Below are 23394 nucleotides of genomic sequence, written 5' to 3' on the forward strand. Positions count from 1 at the left end.
TCAGCTCAACAATCAGGGAATGTAACATGGACTCTCAAAATCACGCATGCAAGCTGAGTTTCAGATAGGAGTTCAGGTCAATCCATCACACGCAAGCTTTTTTAGGATATATCCTAAAAAAGCTTGCGTGTGATGGATTGACCTGAACTCATATATATATATGTATATATATACACACACACCCCCACACACATATACAGTGAACCCTCGCTACTTCGCGGTTCACCTTTCGCGGGTCGAAAAAATATTCGGGGGCATTGTAGTTTCGCCGAGCGGCACGACGCGGCGCTGGAGCGGTTAGACGGCCGGCGTGCGCCGAAGAGGGGAGTGGACGAAAAAGAGCACGTTCCCCCGGGCACCATTTGGGGCGACGTTTCGCGCGGTTCGGACCGTACCAGAGCTCCGGCCAGCGTGCGTGGCAGTTAAGCCGAAGAGGAACAACTTCCGCCCGGGCACTAGCGGGGCGACATTTCGCTCCGTTCGTGACCGTGCGAGAGCTCCGGAGGAGACCGGCCGGCGTGTGTGGCAGTTAAGCCGAAGAGGAACAACTTCCGCCCGGGCACTAGCGGGGCGACATTTCGCTCCGTTCGGGACCGTGCGAGAGCTCCGGAGGAGACCGGCCGGCGTGCGTGGCAGTTAAGCCGAAGAGGAACAACTTCCGCCCGGGCACTAGCGGGGCGACATTTCGCTCCGTTCGGGACCGTGCGAGAGCTCCGGAGGAGACCGGCCGGTGTGCGTGGCAGTTAAGCCGAAGAGGAACAACTTCCGCCCGGGCACTAGCGGGGCGACATTTCGCTCCGTTCGGGACCGTGCGAGAGCTCCGGAGGAGACCGGCCGGCGTGCGTGGCAGTTAAGCCGAAGAGGAACAACTTCCGCCCGGGCACTAGCGGGGCGACATTTCGCTCCGTTCGGGACCGTGCGAGAGCTCCGGAGGAGACCGGCCGGCGTGTGTGGTAGTTAAGCCGAAGAGGAACACCTTCCGCCCGGGCATGAGCGGAGCGCGAGGCTGTCAGTTATGAATGAATAAATGAATAAATAAATAAATGAAGAATGCCACCTTTCATTTCACAGGGCACACCGGACGGCGTACCAGCAGGTAAAAGTCGGAGTAATTAAATAAATACAAAAAGAAGTAATTGAATAAATACAAAAATAATGGCTGGGGAATAAAAAAATAATAAGTTTTAATAATATTTTTTTTTTTTTTTGTTATAACATGAATTTCACTCTCTCTCTCTCTCTACCCGTATATATATATTTTTTTTAAGCATTTTTGAAGGTGCGCCGCTACTTCGCACATTTTTTTTTAAGCATTTTTGATGGTGCGCCGCTACTTTGCGGATTTTCAGTTTTCGCGGGTGGTCTCTGTCCCCATTAACCGCCATAACCGAGGGTTATGGTTATATATATATATATACATGTCCCCTCGGGACAAAGGAAAACCTAATCTCTGTCAGTCACTATTCGTGAACTTCTCATTCTGAGAAAATCTTAATTGACAATGCAAACAATGAAGATTGTTAGCTCTAATTACTCCTTACAGGGATCCTCGCGCAACTCACTGAAAATAAACTAATAAGTGTTTTCAGAAAAAAAAAAAAGAATAATGGAAGTTGTCAGTAACAAAGGCAGCGTGAGATGGTTGAAGAGCAACAGCCACCCCCATCCAGTGTACTGCACGGTGAATGAAAGGGGCAATTTCCCCTGATAACATTTTTGAACCCAAATTAGGAATGCAAGTTCGCAGTTAGTGCCAATGTCAGCACACATTAAAAAGCCAACACTAATAACTTGCTGGTCTAAAGATTACATTACATTCACATTTTTGTTCAAACACAGGAAAATACTAATTTAGAGATGAAATGTTAATGTGTAGTGTAGACGACGGTACACCCGAGAAAACTACTTTACTTTTAAAGGTTTTCAAATGTGTTTCCCTGTAATTCCTTTAATAATTATTTCATAACTACAGTATGTGAAACATACTGAGTTACCATGCGTATGAAATGCACTAAAATGAAGCTGCCTCACCACCCAACAGTATATGTAACGTAAAGCTGACTGTTTATAATTCAAAAGATGTTTTCATTTGTAAATGGTTATAGTTACTAATTCATACAGCAGCACAAATTGCAGATTAGAAAAGCTGACATGCTTGTGGCTACTGAATCTAAAGATTAACTACTTATAGCCGTAGTGCTCAGAGGCTTTAGTTGAAACTGAGTGACTATCTATGAGCCACATCCAAAAGGGCCACCGCCGTGGAGGATGACACACCCATGCCTAACATTTAGATAAAAGACTGTAACCAAATGCATGCCCTTTATCAGCGACAGCTTTGTAAGGTGGGAGGGGTTTGCACAGTGGAGGGGGTGATTCATTTTGAAATACAGATAACGTGTGTACGAGCCATTTCCAGTTCCCAATTGTTTTTCTCGTTTCTTTTTTTTTTTTTTTTTAATCTCACACAAAAAACAAGCTAAAAAAAAAAATCTAACATTTAAAAGTTTTGATGGTACGGTCTAGGAAAATCATGCTTTACACTGGTTGTTTTTACACTATTTGTCTACATCTGGTTGACGGTGGTTTTAGCTGATTGATATAATTTTTTGCACTTCACGTTTGAACATGCCAAGTTCTTTGCACCTTTTCAGGATTTGTTATTGAGACTTGTGCCCCTTAGATCATTGCAACTTTCTTTGATTTTGAACAACTTCTGAGTTTTGTGGCAGAGCAGGTCATTGGGGACTTTTTACATTATTGGTGCCATTTTAAACTCGCCCAGGTTTTAAAATAAAGTGTTTAATTTGATAAATAGAGGATTTGTTGGTTCAGTTATATTTCTATTGGCGCGTTTTCGTAGTTTGAAAACATGCTTGAGTAATTGTTTTATAGGCATTTCCTCATATTTCCAATCATTATGTCGGGTATGGTAATAATGACGAAAACTATAATCCTTCCTTGGTATTTTGACTTCCAACATAATTTTGTATCAAGCACTACCCCAAGAAATTTATTTTCATACACTTTCTATTTCAATTGAATTTACCGTAATTTTGACTTGGTGTTTAGTTGGTCTACTGCAAAATATATATATATATATATATATATATATGTTAATTTATGTCATACCATTTTTTTAACATGTTCAATTCATTTTGGGATTAAATATGACTTTAGTAGAGAAGTTCAAGTATGAACTCCAGTGTTTTACTTAAGTATAATTAAAAAAATAATAAAGTACTGGTTTTAAAACTACTTAAAGTATAAAAGTAATGCAAGGAGACATTAAGTTGCACTGAAACAGACGTCGAGTCAAACATTTTCTTTTCATTATGTTCTATGTGCCCTGCCAGTGTGAACACAAACCTAGATCTACGAAAATGTGATGGCATATGTAACAAAAAAATAAATAAATACACCTTTTGGAGCCATATCCTCAACCTAACATGAAGGCCGCCATTATGAATTTACTTTAAAATTTAGTCCAGTTTTGGGCCCTTTATAGAGGTATCATTTTTAAAAAATCCTCAGATTTTTTTTCAACTGTCTTGAAAATTACACAGATTTTGATGTTCTAAACATTTGGGAAACATATGGAACTTAGCTCACACAAGGACTGACAAAATATAATTTTTTTTTATTAGTTTATTCTGTTTGTTTTTTGGTTGTTGTTTTAATGGCTCAGTGGTCGCCCACCACGAATGTTTTAACATTGACACTACGAGGGCAGTCATTTTGACGGTTTTCAAACTTTGATGTGTTATTACTCTGCGATTGATAGCTATATGTGGGTGACAAAACTCCTGATCTTGTGTTTATTTTATTAAACACCTTACCTGAGTGTTTGAAAAATCAAATCTAATTTTAACCTCTATACAACATATTAAGTATGTTAAATCCACATAATTCAGTTGTGATGTACCCCAACTTCATTGAACAAATTGAGTTTTGAAGGCCATGTTTCAAGTACTGAGGCCAGCATTGACTGTTTGACTTGCTGCATGCAAGTCCTTAAATCAAACTCCTAATCCCCATAGCATTAACGCCTCACACACTACGGTTGGCGGAGGCTAGATTAAGCCCACAAACGTGTCAGCAGTTGTTGTGACGCAATACCCCGCACTACCATTTTACTCCATAAAAGGATAACCATTATACCAGTAAAACCAAAGGAAAGAGAGTTTCGACATTTATCTGTCTATATTACAATCAATATTCCCTTGCAGAATGTATTTATCATTCAAGTTTGATATTTGTTTGGACAAAAACAAGTTTTGGAGGATAAAAAAAAAGAAAAGAAAAATAATTAATAAACAGAAAACATGGGGACATTTTTTACATAAAGTTGTATTGTATTATATTTTAAGTCTTTAAACTGTAAAATGTCTAGAATTCAGTGCCATCTAGTGCTGAAGCATGTGCATTTTGAAGCACTCGCACTATGTTGCCTCAGAGACAACACTTTGCAAACCCATCACCAATTTCTTCAGCAGAGGTGTAAGCAAAATGTAATCACAACCGACTTCTAGTATTCCTTCGAGTGACGAAACACTGGAGTCATAATGTTGAGCTTCGACGCTCGCCAAGATTGTCTCCTTCGGTTATCCATAACAGAAAGATGGCAGCAAAATATGGCCGCCACCTGTAAGGGGAGGCATGCCCTATGTAATATAACTACTGATTACTTCACTTATGATTAGATTAAAAAAAAAGGTTAATGCATTTTATTTGCATATTAATGAAATTAAGCGGGTTTTTTAAATAATGAACATTGAAAAAAAAAAATCTAATTATTACACTCTCCGTTTAAGCATGACTTTTTTCCCCATCCAATGATCAACGAAATGTATTGAAATTGTGTCTTAGTGGGAGGCAAGTGCGAGTTCATAAATATAACAAAAAATTATTTAATAATTCATACGTCCATCAATTATCCGAACCGCTACTCTTCACAAGGGTCGCAGGCATGCTGAAGCCTATCCCAGTTGTCTTTGGGGCAGTAGGTGGGGAACACCCACAACTGGTTACCATCCAATGGCAAATAATTCAGTGAAACAAGTTTAAATAAATTATTGGTTAATTATAGAATAAATCAATAATTCATCATAGGGCTGTGACGATAATTCGATATCGATATGTATCGTGATAGTTGGGTGAGTGCTATCAATAGAAACTGGTAGAGATAAATTATCGATCCAAAATAAAAACAAAACAACGGAGCAGATTCGACCTATCACTCCCCAACTTGTCATAAACTCCCTCCCAGTGAGGAAATACAACCTGAGGCTTACGCATGTGCCGCTGAGCTAGTGTGACTCAAAACAAACAAAAAAAAAAAAATTAGTGGAGTAATGTGGATTTACCGGCCGACTTGAGGAATCGTCCCTCATTTCCATCACACAGGAGCACTGGAGGAGAGAAGCAGGCTTGCTTAGTACGCACGGGACGAAGCGGCCCGAAGCTCTAGCACACGAGAGCTCCGTCACAAGCGAGGCGGGGGTACCTAGCAGTGAAGCCGCTAACAAGCACCCTCCGTGGACACGCACTGGACGAAAGGGCACGTAGCTCCAGCACACTAGAGCGCCGTTGCAAGGGAGGCCGGCGTGCGTTGTACATTTTAAAATAAAACAAATCGTAATTTAGCCAATTTCCCTTTTTTATATTCAATAATAATAATAATTTGACATATATTGATATCGACCGATATGACATACATGCGTCACAATATAGTTTTCAGCCATATCGCCCAGCCCTCATTCATCAGGAGATTTGAGTATAGAACGTAATCTTGACATACTTGCTTTAATGGTTGCTTGACTATCCATCCATCCATTATCTGTACCGCTTCTCCTCACTAGGGTCGCAGGGGTGCTGGAGCCTATCCCAGTTGGCTTTGGGCAGAGGGCGGGAGACACCCTGAACTGGTTGCCAGCCAATCGCAGGGCACACATAGACGAACAACCAACCGCGCACACACTGATACCTAGGGGCAATTTAGAGTGTTCAATCGACCTGCCATGCATGTTTTTGGAATGTCGGAGGAAACCGGAGTACCCGGAGGAAACCCACGCAGGCAGGAAGGCCGCAGCCGGGATCAAACCCACGTCAGCTGCTGTCTCTCACTGTGAGGCCATTGTGCTAACCAGTCGGGCCAACCGTGCCGCCCTGGTTACTTGACTAAAACAACCAAAATGATTAAATCAAACAAAAAACAGGACCTATGTAAGTAACACTATACTTTTGACACTGAACAGGTAACCTTCTCAGATGCTACAACTAATAAAAAGATACCAAAAAAAAATCTAAAACACAGATTAACAAACATATGACGACTTTAATTTCTTGTTTTGTATTTTGGCATTGAACCAAGTATAGTTGAAAACAAAGATATTTCCTTTCACTGTCTGGCACTCACGTCAAGCAATGAAAAGATTTTCTGGCATACTGGAGCTCAACTTGGCCTTTCTCATCTGACAGCAGCCAGCAACACTTAGCTCCCTGGTGTATTTTTGTCGCATGGTCTCTCTCCCAAAGCTGATATGTGCAGTGTCACCCCCATATAAGTCAACCACTCATTCCAGGAACTAACAGCATGTGCCCAATACACTGAATGACAGAAAGATAAATGAGAAAGGACTCAGAGGAAATGTGATATTAACATATTTGGTGTCAACTGCAACAACCGGATAATAAAAACATAATTTTTAATTCCAGTAATTCCTAACACTACTCTCATATTAACCCAAAGTTGTCATAGATTTGTAACGCAAAGCATGGTGGGAAAAACAAACAGAACAGGAATGCAACTCCAGCAAATACTGTAGACAGAATATGGATCGTACATTAATGTACTTCCCCAATACTATGCACATACATTTGATGAGTACACCACACTCAATAAATTACAGTTTGGCCAGTACAATAGCACAAATTACAAATTGTATGCATTTCAGGTCTCTCTAACTCTCTCTCCCTCTTTTTTGCTGAAGTTAAAGATAAAGACGGCCTTTATTAGTCCCACAATGGGGAAATTTGTCGTGTTACAGCAACAAAGATGTAGGTCACAAAGAGACGCTGGCATAACGTAATGTAGCCATGAATGTATGACATTAGCAGTAAACATATGGAAAACAAACCTATGCAGATGTACACAGTGTATAATTTTATACACAAATACTCATGTATATACACACTTAAATCCCTCAACATATCGAAGTGGAAGGAAACACTCCTATGCTCTGTCAATAGTACAGAGGGAAGTCTTTCCACGGTACAGAGGGGAAATGAAAATGCTGCAAAGATAAAACATGCTCCAATGATAAAATTACGGCAACAATCAAAGAATATGGCATTTGGGTCAATATATTAAAAATGGTTTGATGAAATGAAACCATTATGAGTGATAAATATACAAAAAAAAACAACACAGAAATCAGCAAAGTGGAAAATACCTTTTCATAGCACTGTATACACCATATATTATTTTTAATTGCTGCCATGCTTGTCGCGGTCACAGGTTAGCACTTATGCCGCCATAATCCACAGTAGACAATACAATATGTTAGCGTGCCACAACAGGACTTCGCATGTGGAGCGGCATTCCATCAGATCCACACAATAGCCTGTGTGTGCTAACTACAGCTAGCCTCCGGACTCGACTGTGCCTATGTCAGAAATTAAATCGGGCATCAACTGCAACATGTTTTCTTTTTAGGTTTAGTTTGTTTATCACCATCATGCTGCTATGTAAGGTAGGTTTACATTAGGGCTGTGACGGCCATTCGATATCGATATGTATCATGATAGTTGGGTGAGTGATCTCAATAGAAACTTGGTATCGATAAATTATCGATCCCCCCCCCCCCAAAAAAAAATGAACGGCGCAGATTCGACCCAACACTGCCCGACTCGTCACAAATGCCCTCGCATTGGGAAATACAACCCGAGGCTTACGCATGCGGCGCTGAGCTAGCGTGACTCAAAAAAAAAAAAAAAAAAAAAAAACGTGCGGTTAAAGTGGACTTACCGACCGACTTGAGAAAACGCTTGCTGAATAGTTAAGCCGAAAACAAGCACCCCCTCCCGGACACGCATATATATATATATATATATATATATATATATATATATATATATATATATATATATATATATATATATATATATATATATATATATATATGCACATATACTAAGATATGAACTAGCGTAGCAACATCAGAATAGGTTGCCTCACAACATGAGCGGGTGCGCTCACTTGCTTCCTTTAATTGATTAGTTTTATATTAACGGCCTAGAAGTGTTTTTTATACAAAAATTTCCAGTAATTTGATAGATGATTGATAGCCAATGGTACCCTCCAACTCGGGCTGCACAATATATTGAAAAAAATAGTATCACAAAGTGCAATAAGTTTTATATGGAATTCTATGTTTTTAATCAAACTTCTACCAATCAAATGCAACCTTAAATGAGTATCACTATCCAATCGGTGAACCGTATGTAGGAGCCTTGCTAACACAAAATAACTAAGTTGTGAGAATTATTTAGCTCTGAATACATTGAGCCTGCTTAGTGTGCTGCATTTTTTTTTATCAAATAAGAATGTCATTTCTTTGAGTACATGTGCAATATCACAATGACAGCGATATCATAATGTTCAACACCCATATTGCATGTTTTTCCAATATCGTGCAATACCACAATGATACCAATATTACAATGTTCAACACCCATATTGCATGTTTTTCCAATATTGTGCAGGCCTAGTTCCAACTGCTGTACAAATTTCGCTTTCGCTGTGTGCTTAAAGGTGAAATCAAGTAAAAGATTTTTGTTAGAAAGGTTCCGAAGTTGAGTGTCGTCATTGTTTGTGTGCTTGAATGACTGGAGTCGCGTCGGTGCCGAGCTCTCGCGAGAAGCGCCCGCATACGGGTTACTGGCAAATGCCTGTTGCGCAGCAGTTGTTAGCCGACCACCACTAGCATGTGACGTGTTCGATGCCTCAGTGTCCGTCTGCGTTCCTGACCTCAAGTGAGTACACTAGTGTATTTATTTGTTTACATCGTTTATTCATCGCGCCGCTGTGCATCGTCATGTCTACTCCTGTCTAGTCTGTTTGTCGTCGTGCGTCCCCGCCATGTTTCTTGCCGTGCGCCGTCGCCGAGCTGCCTTTGAAGTTCGCCGCGTCATTGAATATGTGCCTTTCGCTCGGTGTGTGAATGCCTAAATGTTCCCCGCGGTGTGCTAGTTATATACAAGGAGGTTGTGCTCCACTAAAGCGCGCTCCTTTGTATAGTTATATAGTTTATACACCTAGGTGCATCAGGTCTGCTGTAACCTAGGTAGTACGTCTGCTGTAACCTAGGTAGTACGCAATCCCTATTGCCGCCGCCATTGTGCGCCGTCCACGGCTGTAGTTGGCAACTGTTTGATGCAGTCGATGTGTCTCATTTGCATTTATGTAATTTGCGCATGCAGGTGCATTTTACAGCTTATGTTTGTTGAGTTGACTTATGTGCTGTTTCTTTCTGTTGCAGTACCACACGCGCTCACTGTTTGCCACACACGCTCACTGCTTCCCACCCGCTCATTGCTTAACGAGCTCACTGCCACAAGCTCACTACCCATGTGCACTTGCACATTAGCCCCCTCTCTCACTAGTTCACATGCATCCCAGCATGCATGAGTCCATCACCTCCCTTTCATCTGTGCCCATGTTTTGTCCGCCTGTTGCCTGTGCTGTTACATGTTATGTGAAGATACACTATTAAAGCTGCCAACCCACATCTTGGACTCATCCTTGTGTTCTGACCGACACCCAGGGGTGAAAAGAGCATACCCCCATTGCACCAAATCACCTATACAGTCCACCCCCCAGGCTCTCCAACATTGTGGTCCTTCGAACCGGATGCTCTCTTTACCCTTGATCAACATGGAGTTTGAAGATTGTGGAGCACGACCGACGCGTCAGACACGCCCCCCCACCCACTTAGACAACTACCATGTCCAATATATCGGGCACAGGCAGCGAGACAGGCATGGGTACGAAGAGGAGTGGCTATCTCACGAAGAGAGAGCAGCCAAGATGACACCCCCTCACTTCTCCCCCACTCCCTATACGGATCACCACAGGCGGGATGCTGACCTCCATGACGCGGACCTGTACCACCCAGTGCGGAGGATATACAGTCCGGATTCCCAGCTAGCCCACCTGCAGTATCCAGAGGGAGCTCTCAGGGAGGAAGTCCGAGAACCACACTCCCCCTATCCTGTGCCGCACAAACGCGCCTTGAGAGACGACACACAGGACATCCATAAAGGGAAGGTCGTGCTACATCAACCACAGCAACCCCTTCATTCCGATGTTGCTGCACTCCAAGAACTTCAGGATGAAATGAGGAGGCTCACCAACACAGTACTCAGTCTTCAGCAAGCTATGTCACACTCCTTCAGCAGTCATGACCTCCGTTCCGTCCACTCGGTAGATGAAGAGGACTGGCCTGAACCCCCGCCATGGCCTGACACAGCAGACTGTGACAACCTGCCGACTCCAACGATGACTGAGCAAATAGAAGAGCCGATTTCGGAGTTACATCGGATGAAGAGACAAGCATCTAGCCACTGCGAAGTGTCGCCAGTCAAGCACCTCCCGACAATCAAGTGGGCGTTACCCCAGAGGCCAAAGCATCCAGCTGCTACGGCACCACCGCCACAACTCCAGCACCAGCCTGCGTACCAACCCTCACCGTTTAGGGCTACACCTTATGCCGCAGCTTATGCACCTCAGCAGCCTCCAAACCTCCACCCGCCTGCGCACTCACAGCATCTACCTCCTAGATGTCCATCCTATGCTGCGACCTGTACTCCTCAACAGTCAACGTACTTGCCAGCACCCACACAGCAAAGCTACGGGACGCCAGGACAAGGCTGGGAGAGTCCAGCTCCACGGCACCAGGATTCACCCGCCACCACTGAACAGAGCTACAAAGGGCCACACCCCTCCATACCCTACTTCTGCCACCGTGATCCATGTGAGTTTGCACGCTTGAAGATGGCTTTGGAGACAGAGCTCTTCAATTACCAAATCCTGGTTGATCATCTGAAATTAGAAGAGGCCAAGTTGATTGCCGATTCCAACATCAACTCACCTTCGCCTTACACAGACACCATATTAGCCCTCAACGAGAAGTTTGGTCAGCCCCACCAAATAGCCCTCAAGAAAATTGCAAGTGTCCTCGACTCACCCGATGTTCGTCGTGGTGACACCGCAGCCTTCGAACGGTTCGCCCTTCATGTCCAAGCATTGGTCGGTCTCCTGAGGACGTTGGGCACCGCCGGCGACGTCGAACTCCGCTGCGCCTCTCATGTGGTGAGACTGCTCAGCAAACTACCTCCAGAGCAGCGAGCAGACTTCCGTCGGTGCACCTTCCGACAAGCAGGCAACGTTCCCACTCTGCTTGATCTGGCCCAGTGGCTCAAATATGAATCGTGGTGCCTGGACTTCAATGGGCCAACAGCATCCAAAGGGGCAAAGGAGAAGCAAGCATCCAAGTCCGAGAGCCGTCAAGGACAGCGGAAAGTTGCCGTTCTCCACGGCGCCAAGAGCACAGAGAACAGCGCACCGGTGAAGGACTCACCGAGGAAGAAGGGGAGGCCCAAGCCCTACTGCCCTTTCTGCGAGAATTAAGAGCACTTTCTTAGTCAATGCGCCAAAGTAACCAACCTGAGCAGAGAAGAACTCACAGATTGGATAAAGAACAACAAGAGGTGCTGGCGCTGTGCAAGGCATCACCAAGCAGCCCAGTGTGATCTGAAGAAGCCATGCAGCCTGTGTCAAGGAAAGCACCCACAGGTCCTTCATGAAGTCAACGACAGACAACACAGACCTTTGAACAGCGAAACCAGTCAGCAAGTGAGCCCCACTACTGAAGTCCTGTACCTCGACTGCCCCCGAGAGGGAAACGGGGTCTTACTGAAGGTCGCTCGAGTGCTTCTTCATCACGGCAACCGCACCATAACTACCTATGCCATCCTGGACGACGGGTCAGAGAGGACAATGCTCCTGTCAGCAGCTGCCCGGGACCTGGGCATCCGAGGCACAAGGGAGGACCTCCCACTGCGAACCATTCGACAGGATGTTCAGACTCTCCGGGGCTCGACTGTGTCTTTCCGCATCTCTCCCGCTGCTGACCCCAAGACCAGTTTCAAAGTCTCCAAAGCCTTCACTGCAATGCGCCTTGGTCTGGCAGACCAGTCCTACCCGATGGATCGACTCCAACGGAGGTACCCTCATTTGGTTGGGTTACCAATCAAGCCCTTTCACAATGCCAGCCCAGAGCTGCTTATTGGGTCCGACCACCCACACCTGATTACCGCTGTCGAGCCAATCAGACGGGGCACTCCGGGCGGACCTGTAGCTCTCCGTACCAGACTAGGCTGGGTCCTCCAGGGTCCAGGGAAGGTCATCCAGGACCCCTTACGTCCACAAGAGTGTTTGTTGACATCAATATCCCCAGTCGATACAGAACTGTTTAGACACATCGAAAGACTCTGGCAACTCGACACTCTTCCCTACAGAAGTGAGAAGATCGTGACGAGGTCAAAGCAGGATCAAGCAGCCGTGGCCCTGCTCGAAGAAAGGACCATCCGCTTAGAGGTGCACGGGATCCTTCGCTATGCCACCCCCCTTCTGCGTAAACGAGACATGCCTATTCTCCACGCCCCGAAAGAGGCCGTCATCCCGAGTCTGCGGAGCACAGAACGTCGACTGGCTAAAGATCCAGAGCGTGCCAAGGTCTATGGCCTCGAGATCCAGAAGCTGGTGGATGCAGGCTCCGTCTCCAAGTTAAGCCATCAAGAAGTTAACCAAGAGGGAGAAGAGTGGTATATTCCGCACCACATGGTGAGCCATCGCGGCAAGAACAGAATCGTCTTCAACTGCTCTTATCAGTATAGAGGCCAGAGCCTGAACGGTTCACTGCTGCCTGGACCCACTCTCGGAGCATCGCTTTTGGGAGTGCTGCTGCGCTTCAGGGAACACGCTGTCGCCCTTACTGCAGACATTAAGGGGATGTTCCATCAAGTCCGCCTACTCCCTGCTGACCGTTCCCTTCTTCGGTTCGTCTGGCGTGACATGACCAAAGGTGACCCTCCAGAAGTTCTTCCCTTTGGCACCACTTGTAGCCCCTGCTGCGCTACGTTCGCCCTGCAACGCCATGTAGCCGAACATAGCCAACCAGAAGATGACGTGAGGTTCTCCATTGAGAGATGTTTTTATGTGGACAACCTCCTGCAGAGTCTTCCTACTCCTCAGGAAGCCAGTCGTCTGGTGGACATACTCCGGACGCTCCTAGCTGCTGGCGGATTCGACCTACGGCAGTGGGCAAGTAACATGCCGAGCGTTGTCGAACACCTACCCAAGCAGGCAAGATCAGACAGCTTTGAGCTCCATCTTCCCCACGACCAGGCAGACTCCCCTGAATCCACGCTAGGACTCAGCTGGCACTGTCATACGGACACTATGAGTTACCAACACCGACATATCGAGTATAGCGCGCCAACGCTCCGGAACATCTACCGCGTCTTAGCCAGTCAGTACGACCCCTTAGGGTTCCTGATCCCATACACCACTAGAGCCAAGATGCTTGTCCGACGCCTCTGGGAGAAGCACAGAGGCTGGGATGATCCTCTTCTCCCCCAAGACCTCCTACAAGCATGGAACAGCTGGGAAGAAGAGTTAAGGTTCCTCCCTCAAGTCACCCTACCAAGAGCCTACCTACCTGCCAAGGTAGATTCATCAAGTGTCACCCATGAAGTTCACGTGTTCTCGGATGCTTCCGAACAAGCATATGGATCAGTGGCGTACCTGAGAACAAGCGACAAGCAAGGGCAAGTCCACCTGTCTTTCCTTCTTGCACGCAAGAGAGTGGCACCCAAGAGTCTCCTCTCTATGCCCAGACTGGAGCTGTGCGGAGCTGTCACAGGAGCCCAACTCGCCAAGCTCGTCAGGAGGGAGCTCACGCTGAAGATTACACAGACAATCCTGTGGACTGATTCCACCACGGTTCTGACATGGCTGCAGTCGGAGTCCTGCCGTTTCAAGGTCTTTGTTGGCACTAGAGTGGCAGAGATCCAGGAACTCACCAGCCCTGATGCCTGGCGATATGTAGACTCAGAGAGGAATCCTGCGGATGATATCACAAGGGGCAAGAAACTGCTAGACCTTGTGAAGCCCAACCGATGGAGTCAATTTTGTTTACATTTTTCTTTACAATATGCTCTATTAGGGCTGGGCGAAAAACCGAAAATTTACCGTGACCGAAATTTATTACAATGACCGAAATCATTTTGCCCATGTCGGTAAATTCGGTGTTTAAAAAAAAAAGAAAAGCCTTTTCTGTCTGCGGCAATGTTCATGCCCCTTTAAGACCGCTACAGCGCCTCTAGTCACGTGACTCCACCCGTCTGATCGAGAAAGAAAACAGACGTCGCTGTCGTAGCTGGCGATTCAAATCCAGAAGCTTTTTCACCACCCACAACACAACCCTGCTGTGCTGAAAGTTCAAAGTGAGAAGCAAGGTTCGACAAGTGACAACAGCCCATTAACGGAAGCGACACCATACGAGAGAACGTCTCAGAGGTGGACGCGATAGCCTAGCACAGAGCTAAAGATAAAGCTCCTCTAGTTACAGTGGCGCGCACAGGATTTAAACACTTCATGAAAGCCGTATTTCCCGATATGGACTAAATCGGGCCGGGAGCTTAGACATGTCAAGCATTTTGCATCTACATTCGACTTGTGGTCGGGTCGCAACATGGATCCCTGATTGAGCCTGACTGTGCATTACATAGATGACAAGTGGCGACTGCGCACCAGAGTACTCGAGACGGCACATTTTCCCCGATGATGCACACTTGTTTATTTGGCTTGCATTGACATTTTCTTTCATTTTATTTCGCATTTTTTTATTTGCCATTATTTACATCATGAGAGCATCTTGGCGCAATCTATTTGCAGAAAAAGATTTTGCAAGAGTTACCCTTTTTCTTTGTGACATTGTTCAAGTCATGCAAAGCAAGCTATTTGGAATGTTTATACAAATGATTTTTGTACTTTTATTTTTCATTGAAAGTAATGTGTACCAGTTGGTCAATAATAAAAACAGTCAATATGCATTTCCTGCATTTATTTTGATTTTAGTCCACGGGGGTATTTATCGTGCATTTATCGTTATCGAGGTAAAATTGCTCAATTTCTCGCGATATTGATTTGAGGTCATATCGCCCAGCCCTATGCTCTATGAAGCTCACTAGACTGTAGTTTGTCGAATATGAATAAAGAAGTAAAACAGACCTTTTATCCATCTCAGGGGGCGGCCTTTTGCCACAGGTAACGCCCAATCATGGCTAACCTGTTATCTGGGTTTGGTCAGCACCGTGATGTCATTTTTCGTCAACAGCTCATGGCAAAACGGCTGCGCTCTGAGATGGATAAAAACAGGTGTGTAAGTTCGTAATAAGTAAAGCTTTGAGCTTTTGGCTGAGTTTTACTGACAATTACTTAGTTCAAAATCAGTCCCAAAAAGTGACAAAACCAAGAATGACATGTTATAAATAAAGATAAAGATAAAGAAATGGGAATAAAAAAAGCATAGTAGTATTAAAGCATGGTGAGTGAGAGCGAGAGGTCACCTGACTGCATTACTGCCCCCAACATACAGGTCCTTCCGCCTAATACAGGATTAAACAGGTGCATATTCAAATAATGTAAATAGTCTCCTTTTATCAGAACAAAGATAAATCACTTTTTTAATCCCAATAGAAATTAACCTAAATCAAATTTCGGCTCCTACATTGCCTACTAATAGTTAAACAGTCTTGAAACAATTACTTGAAAAAAAGTGCACTTAAAATAAGTGTGCCTAAATAATATTACTACAACATATTAAAGAAGCTGGGCGGCACGGTGGACGACTGGTTAGGACGATGGCCTCACAGTGAGAGACAGCATCGGTCGTGGGTTTAATCCCGGCTCCGGCCATCCTGTGTGGAGTTTGCATGTTCTCCCTGTGCTTGCGTGGGTTTCCTCCGGGTACTCCGGTTTCCTCCGACATTCCAAAAACATGCATGGCAGGCCGATCGAACACTCTAAATTGCCCCTAGGTATGAGTGTGAGCGCGGATGGTTGTTTGTATCTGTGTGCCCTGCGATTGACTGGCAACCAGTTCACGGTGTACCCCGCCTACTGCCCGAAGATAGCTGGGATAGGCTCCAGCACCCCCGCGACCCTAGTGAGGAGAAGCGGTACAGAAGATGTATGGATGGATTAAAGAAACTGGTAGTTCTCTACATTGCAATCGCAATCTCAGTTTCACATTTGTCCATCAGAAAGCCTCTGATTCTTGTCGAAGACACAGCTTTGTAATAGGACGACAAAGCTTGTAGGACTTTGTTTTTACTTTAACTTGGTGAACAAGACCGTCTCCACCAGGAAAAGTCTTCTCAATTCATCCAAGTGGCCAAGAATGTTTGGTTGACATGTCGTCCATGATCAGCACGACGTCTCCAACACTGAAGTTCCTTCCAGGGGTGGACCATCGTTGACGTTCTTGAAGCTGCATGAGGTATTCCTTGCACCAGGGTATCCATAAGATACCCACGAGGTACTGCACCTGTTTCCATCTGCGATTGGCATATTGGTCATCGTCACAGAAGACTCCAGGAGGTAACTCAGGTTTGACCTTCAGCAACAACAGATGGTTGGTTGTGAGTGCCTCCATTTCGTTGAGGTCTGAAGATGCCTTTGTGATAGGCCTGCTTTTTACAACTGTTTCAGGCGCACAAAGGTACCTTATTCCTCCATAATTTGTTCCTTTACAGTGACGTATAGGGTTTTTCAAGCAGAATGAATAAATCACTCCCAGCTTCCACCGTGGGGGGATCCTGACGGAGGATTGAAGTGCCACTGAACCTCTTTGTAGCAAGTGCTTCTCAATTTTCTTAGTGTTCCATTCTTTGACTGATTTCCTCATTTGACGGTCTAAAGTTGGTTCCGTTATCAAAATTCATCTAACTGTTCTTCTGGCAACAAATCTTCGGATTACGTTGCGACAAGCCTCTTTGTCGGGGTTCAAGCTTGACTAAATTATAAATAAAGTTGTATTGTATTTTAATTTCTTCTTTCAGCGGTCCAAAGTCAAATATGCTTTGCCTTTTCTTTCACTTCGACATTTGAGATGCGATGTTGACATGGGGTGCAGAACATTCAGTGGCTCTGTAGAACTCACTACCACCCCAACGCAGAAACAGATTCTTTCACCCACTTCAAATCACGACTAAAAACACACCTGTTGAAAACAGCCTACCTTACAAGCCTCTAACGTTTGGCTCTAACGGTCCCTTTTGTTTTGAATTCACTTCCTTCCTTGTACTTTTTAATAAAACGTAATGTACCATGTCCTTGAGTGTAAAGTAAAGTGCCTCTAATGAAATGAGCTATCCATCCACCACCCGGCCACTCCGCCTCACAAGGGTCGCGGGCATACTGGAGCCTATGCCAGCTGTCTTTGGGCAATAAGAGGGGTACACCTTGAATTGGTTTTCAACCAATGGCAGGACACAGAAATACAAAATAACATCCACACTAACATTCACACCTGCGGACAATTTGGAGTGTTCAAACAAGCTACCAAGAATGTTTTTGGAATGTGGGAGGAAACCAGAGTACCCGGCAAAAACCCACGCAGGCACGGGGAGAACATGCAAACTCCACGCAGGAAGGCCGGCGCCTGGGATAAAACTATGCACCTTTGAACTATGAGGCGGACGTGCTAACCGGTCTGCTACCGCCCAAACTGTATTATTATTATTTATTATTATTATTTTAAACAAATATGTGTTAAGTTCCAAATCCACACAGAAGCATGTATTTTTGAAGGCGCTTAAACTTATTTGGAGATTTGATCCACACCCAACCTGCATTCAAAATCATTAAAACAGACTTAAAAGAAAATTTAAGTCACAAATGCCTGTCAAGGAAAAGTGGCATAGCCAGTATCTCATTCAATTAATTAGCGTGGGTGATAATTAAATATCAACATGCACACAGGACTACAATAAATTGTTCGGTAGGAAGAAAATAAATCAGGAAGTAAACCTGACCTGTTATGTGGTGTTAGATTTGTTCCCCCAACTACGAGCACAAACAAGGAGATTTTGAGCACAAAAGCAGTGTTGAGAGCAGCCGACTCCAGACACAAAGATGAACACACACGCAGTAAGCCAGTGTGGTGTAACTTCATTCAAATAAATAACCAGTTCAACTCCTGCAATAAGATTATACTGTGTATACTAATGAGGGCTTCACAATATTGGAACAACATGATACACAATACACGTGTTGAATATAACTATATGGATATTATTGTGATATTTAACATATGCCTAAATAAATTATATTTTTATTTTCTAATGAAATGGTTATACTCTTTTAATGCAACAAAATGTGCAAGCTCAATGTGTTCTTAGCAGATCAATCGTAATTCCTCAAGATAATGTCCAACAATTGGGTGGCGATAGGCATTTAAGTTTGCAGCTGACAGGTGAAATTCAGATAAAAGCAAACAATTCCACAAGAAAATTATTTTCTCTGCAATATGCATATTGAATAGCCAATATTGCGACATCAATATTTTTCCGATAGATTTTGCAGCAATAATAATGACCCAATGAAACACCTGCGGATGAAGAGTTGTAGAAGTAAGAGTTCCCAGGCATTAACATGCTTTCGCTCCAGTGTTAGGCAGCTCCCAGCCTCAGTATCACACTCAGATCACAATCAGGCAAGTAAAACATGAACGGACTATGGCTATAATGAGCTAAAAAGACCATTGGTCAACTGCAGAGATGCCAACCTATCAAAATTCATTTCCAGAACAAGGATAAAAAATAAAAAAAAAATGCAACCTGCTCAATCACACAATCATTTACAATAATCATATTTTTTTTATTTCATGGATGTAATGCATTAGAATGTCCATCCATCCATTTTCTGTACCACTTCTCCTCACTAGGATCGAGGGGGGTGCTGGTGCATATCCCAGTTATCATGAGAATGTCATCATATAAAATTAAATACATAATTATTTTTCCTTCACATAGAATTCATTGTGCTCCAACAGCAATACATCCAAAATAATGAGATTTTTTTTAATTGAAGGTGGGCTGCTGGAGCACAAGCATCTGTTTGCCTAACCTAAATCCGAAGAGAAAAGCTACCACACAAACTAAAAGCAAGTATGGGTTTAGTTCCCACTCTGTGATGGTTGTCTCTATCGATACAGAATGTCCCCTGTGATGTACTGCCAACCAGTCCGGGGTAGCTGTTCACCATGTCAGTTGAGAAAGGCTCCACCTCCCAGCTACCCTGAACTGGGAGGTGGAGCGCACAGGGTGTCAAACTCAAGGCCCGGGGACACATCTGGCCCACCACATTATTTTAGGTGGCCGGCAAAAGCCAATTATGTCGATCAACTTCAAGTTTTTTATAATACCGAAACTACAAATTGACTTTACATTTAAACGTGTTGAGATATTGCAAGCATTTCTGTTACCATGCAATCACCTTTAAAATAAATGTAATATTATTGCAACAAAGAGTTTTTACTAATTTCAAAACTAGTAATCCATCAATTTATTGTGTATATGTAATATGAGGGGATAATATTGTCTATTTATTTGGGATCACAGTAATTACAGCCTTTTGAAGGAGATCATAACTCCGATGTGGCCCATAACAAAAATGAGTGAGACACCCCTGGTGAAAGGATGGATGAATGGATGGATGGATGGACCATCAAATTGGGATTTTAACCAACATTTGGAAGAAACCTGATCTATACCGAAAATATCCAGTCCGAGGAGTGTTTGGTTGTTGTTGTTGTTGTTTTGTTTTTTTTACGCATAATCGAAGTTTGATATTTTAGAACAAAATTAATTTGTAATTTTGTCACATAAACATTTAGGTGTTTTAGCACCACCTATTGTTTTGACATGTAGTTAACTTCCTGATATCGGTTTTGACGTGAAAAGAAATTTTAAGTTAGTGGATGGCTCCCACCTTGAGAATTTTAAAACAAAAGAATTTCCAACGAGGTGGCTTTTGACAAGGGGCAATTATAAGCAGCAAAAGCATTTGTTTAAAGCAGAACCTTATCCTCGGGGAATAAAAATCCCCAAATGGCTGAAATCTTTGTGAAAACGATTCGATTTTTCAGACGTGTAATGGGAAACTTGCAGCAAAGGGAAATTCAGCTCATACTTTCCCCATTTACCGACAACGTTCTCTATTTCCATTTCGTATTTCATTTGCGAATCTAAGCTATTGAATTTAGAATTTTAGGATCTTGATCGTCATTGCAGTGTTGTTCTCGACATTGGTTGTGCTTACGGCCTCTTTTCGGCAACTTGTCATGACATTACAGCTTTCCTGAATTAAGTCCATGAACATTACACCTTAGCCCTTGGCCTGCTCACATTCACCTGTTGTGCTTCTTCAAGCGAGAAATCGAGTCAATAAAGCTGGAGTGCGTTCAGAAAAAACGTTCACGATTAAACAAGCTTGTTCGAAAGAGTAGAATTGACTGAGAAAATTGCAGTCAGGTGTGAAATTCAAAGTAACAGTCTTGATGGGCATTAGTCGTTCTCTCACTCGCAGCGTGCGACTGTCTGTCAGCTACTCACCGCGGAGCTCATTTCAGTAAGTCACCGACCTGGCGCAGTCTTCAGAATTTATTCCACGCTGCCTCACAAATAATTTCCCCCAAGTATTGGCACAGGTTGGCTTCAGTGGTGATTACGGTTATTGAGTGACCTGCCTGCTCCTCACATGACCGCTGCCCGAGTGCGACTTGACTACACTGCTTCGCTGAATTGAATAGCGGGCAGAATGTCATTTGTTCTCAGTAACCGCACGCTTCCGCCCCGCCTTTCAAAATAAAACACATAACCATGATGAACTACTTTATCAGTAGTTCTAAATACCGATTATTATTATTCATTTTAGACACAATAAATAGCGTTAAAAATATCACCCATTGTTGTTTGCGTAACTGCGAAAATAGGCTTCACAATAAATTTAGGTTTAACTGGTCTTTTTTGGGTAGTCTGATACGCGACAAAAATATGCCACTCACATTGCACACCGCATCATTCAACAGCTAAAACGTTCAGTGCAGATTAATCAGATTTCTCTCTTTAGAAGCATGCATCATCATGGGATTAGACCTTCAAATGACTGTATATGTCATGATATTATTCCGTTCATGACATGATGTCATGAAGATCCCACCTCATTACAATTTTAAAACCAAATTACAATTGGCGGCATTTCGACAGGAAGCCCATTAATCAAGCAAGCATAGATTAAGTTATATTTTTATTTAGTTATAGGCATTTTTGTATTCATCAATATCAATACCAACCTTTTCACATGCAGCCACGTTTGCTTCAAATTGACATCAGCTATTATGCAAAATATTAAGTGATGAAAACTAACCAGTCAAAAGGAAAATAGGATAGCGTCCAACAGAACTGGATTAATAGGTCAGTAATAAGTATGAATGCAAAGGTGTCCCTTGTAGCACAGATCAATTATACTATTAACAATACTATCATGTCTCATCCCGCCATTCACACCAGCTTTAATGTGGCCGTTAACTATGGGTCTGTCACATTTTATTTTGAGAACTGCCACTATACCAACAGCCAAAAGGTGAGGTTGCCAAGGGCGCCACCAAGGATTTGGGGCCCCCAGTCATCCATTTTCTATATAGCTTGTCCTCATTTGGGTCACAGGGAATTTTAGCCTATCCCAGATGATTTTTGGGTAGTCTCTGGAGTGGTCACCATTCTATCAAAGGCCATGTTTACAAATCCCAGATTTAAATTGATGCTGAAAAAGCAACAACAACAACAAAATCAGCAGCAGTAAAATCCAAATAATACAGCCAAGATTCAAACCTTCGCAACTGGACAACCCTACTGAGTAACAATCGCCCAGCAGGACCAGCATGTTGCTGTGGGCCAGCCAGGAGTTGGTCACCACTGGTGAGCAGCTGAAGTCCTGTTGGTGTCACAAGCTTCCAGCAGGGCATCAACAACATGGTGAACATGATGGTGCTGCTGGAGGCTTTGGCTCAGTTGGTAGAGAAGCTTGCCTAGTGATTGACTGTTTCAATATTGACTGTTTTGTCTTGTTTTTGCTGCTGCTGTTTTGCCTGTTTGTGTCACCAGCAAGATTATCACACAAACATAACAAAACCAGGCTGGTCTACGCCTTTATTTTCAATTATTAATATTGTTAGCAGAAATTCCAATCTTTTTTTCATCTCCACTTTATTTACAATATATATATACATTATCCAGCTTGCCCTGTGACTGGCTGGCGACCAGTTCATGGGCTAGTGCGCCTTTCGCCCGTAGTCAGCTGGGATAGGCTCCAGCACCCTCCCGCGACCCTGTACAGGATAAGCGGTGTGGATAATGACATGACAATGACATGACATACATTATCTCGTACCTGTAGACTTTTTGTAAACACCTTCAAACTATATACTATTTCTTTATTTCTTTATTTTGTTTGCTTGTATATTTGTTGGTTCATTTATTTAATGAATTATTCATTAATTTCATTATAAATGTATTTTTCTTACATTGTCTATAAATACTGAAATCACCCAGATAGTAACACGCAAGAAATCAATTCCTAAATATAAAATTGTTATTTAAATCAAAATAAATATTAGATTCTTTAAAGTAGGCACTTTTTTCTCCGATTACAATTTTTGCACACTGTTGGCATTTACTTTTTCATAAGGTAATTTGCAGTCTTGAAGAAGTTGCCAGAGGTTTTCTCTGCAATCCAAAACTCATTCTAAACCAATTCAACTGGGTCCTGATGAGAACCAGTTTCATCATAACATCATATGGTCTTTGTGAGTGTACCTGGAGACCCATCGGCTGTCAATTCAACATTAATATGACATCAAAATCATATTGTAGGGTAAGTAATGATGGATTGTCTTTTTTTTTTTTTTTGCTCAAGTAGTTTTTGCCTTTACATGGGTTAGATCAGTATTGAAATAAGGCCATTCACTGAATCCCAATTCAATCCTAAAACCTTTCACAACACAACTATCAACTGATGGTCTCAAACACATTGAGTCCAGAAATCAGAGAAAGAGACAGGGAGAGAGACACAGGGAGAGAGAGACACAGAGTGTGTGCCTGTGAGAGCGAGGTTGAGAGAGAGAGAGAGAAAGAGAGAGAGCGAGAAAGAGAGAGAGAGAGAGAGAGAGAGAAAGAGAGAGAGCAAAACTCCTCATCCTGGAC

General features: G+C 43.3%; 1 protein-coding gene across 6 annotated transcripts in view; it reads right to left on the reverse strand.

The window, feature by feature from the left end:
• Positions 1-20952, reverse strand: part of LOC148335514 (F-actin-monooxygenase mical2b-like) — a 61141-nt gene extending 40189 nt beyond the window's left edge. For 3 of the 6 annotated variants that reach the window (XM_088297893.1, XM_088297894.1, XM_088297891.1), the window contains exon 1: positions 20746-20952. The gene's annotated coding sequence lies outside the window, so the exon portion shown is untranslated. Of the gene's footprint in view, positions 1-15358; positions 15487-20745 lie in introns of all 6 variants that reach the window. The other 3 variants (XM_088297892.1, XM_088297895.1, XM_088297896.1) reach the window with 3 other exon arrangements.
• Positions 20953-23394: the final 2442 nt, after the last annotated feature.

The sequence above is a fragment of the Idiotropiscis lumnitzeri genome, chromosome 6 (assembly GCF_059441095.1).
Source record: "Idiotropiscis lumnitzeri isolate Australia: NSW breed Sydney's pygmy pipehorse chromosome 6, RoL_Ilum_1.0, whole genome shotgun sequence".
Classification (NCBI taxonomy): domain Eukaryota; kingdom Metazoa; phylum Chordata; class Actinopteri; order Syngnathiformes; family Syngnathidae; genus Idiotropiscis; species Idiotropiscis lumnitzeri.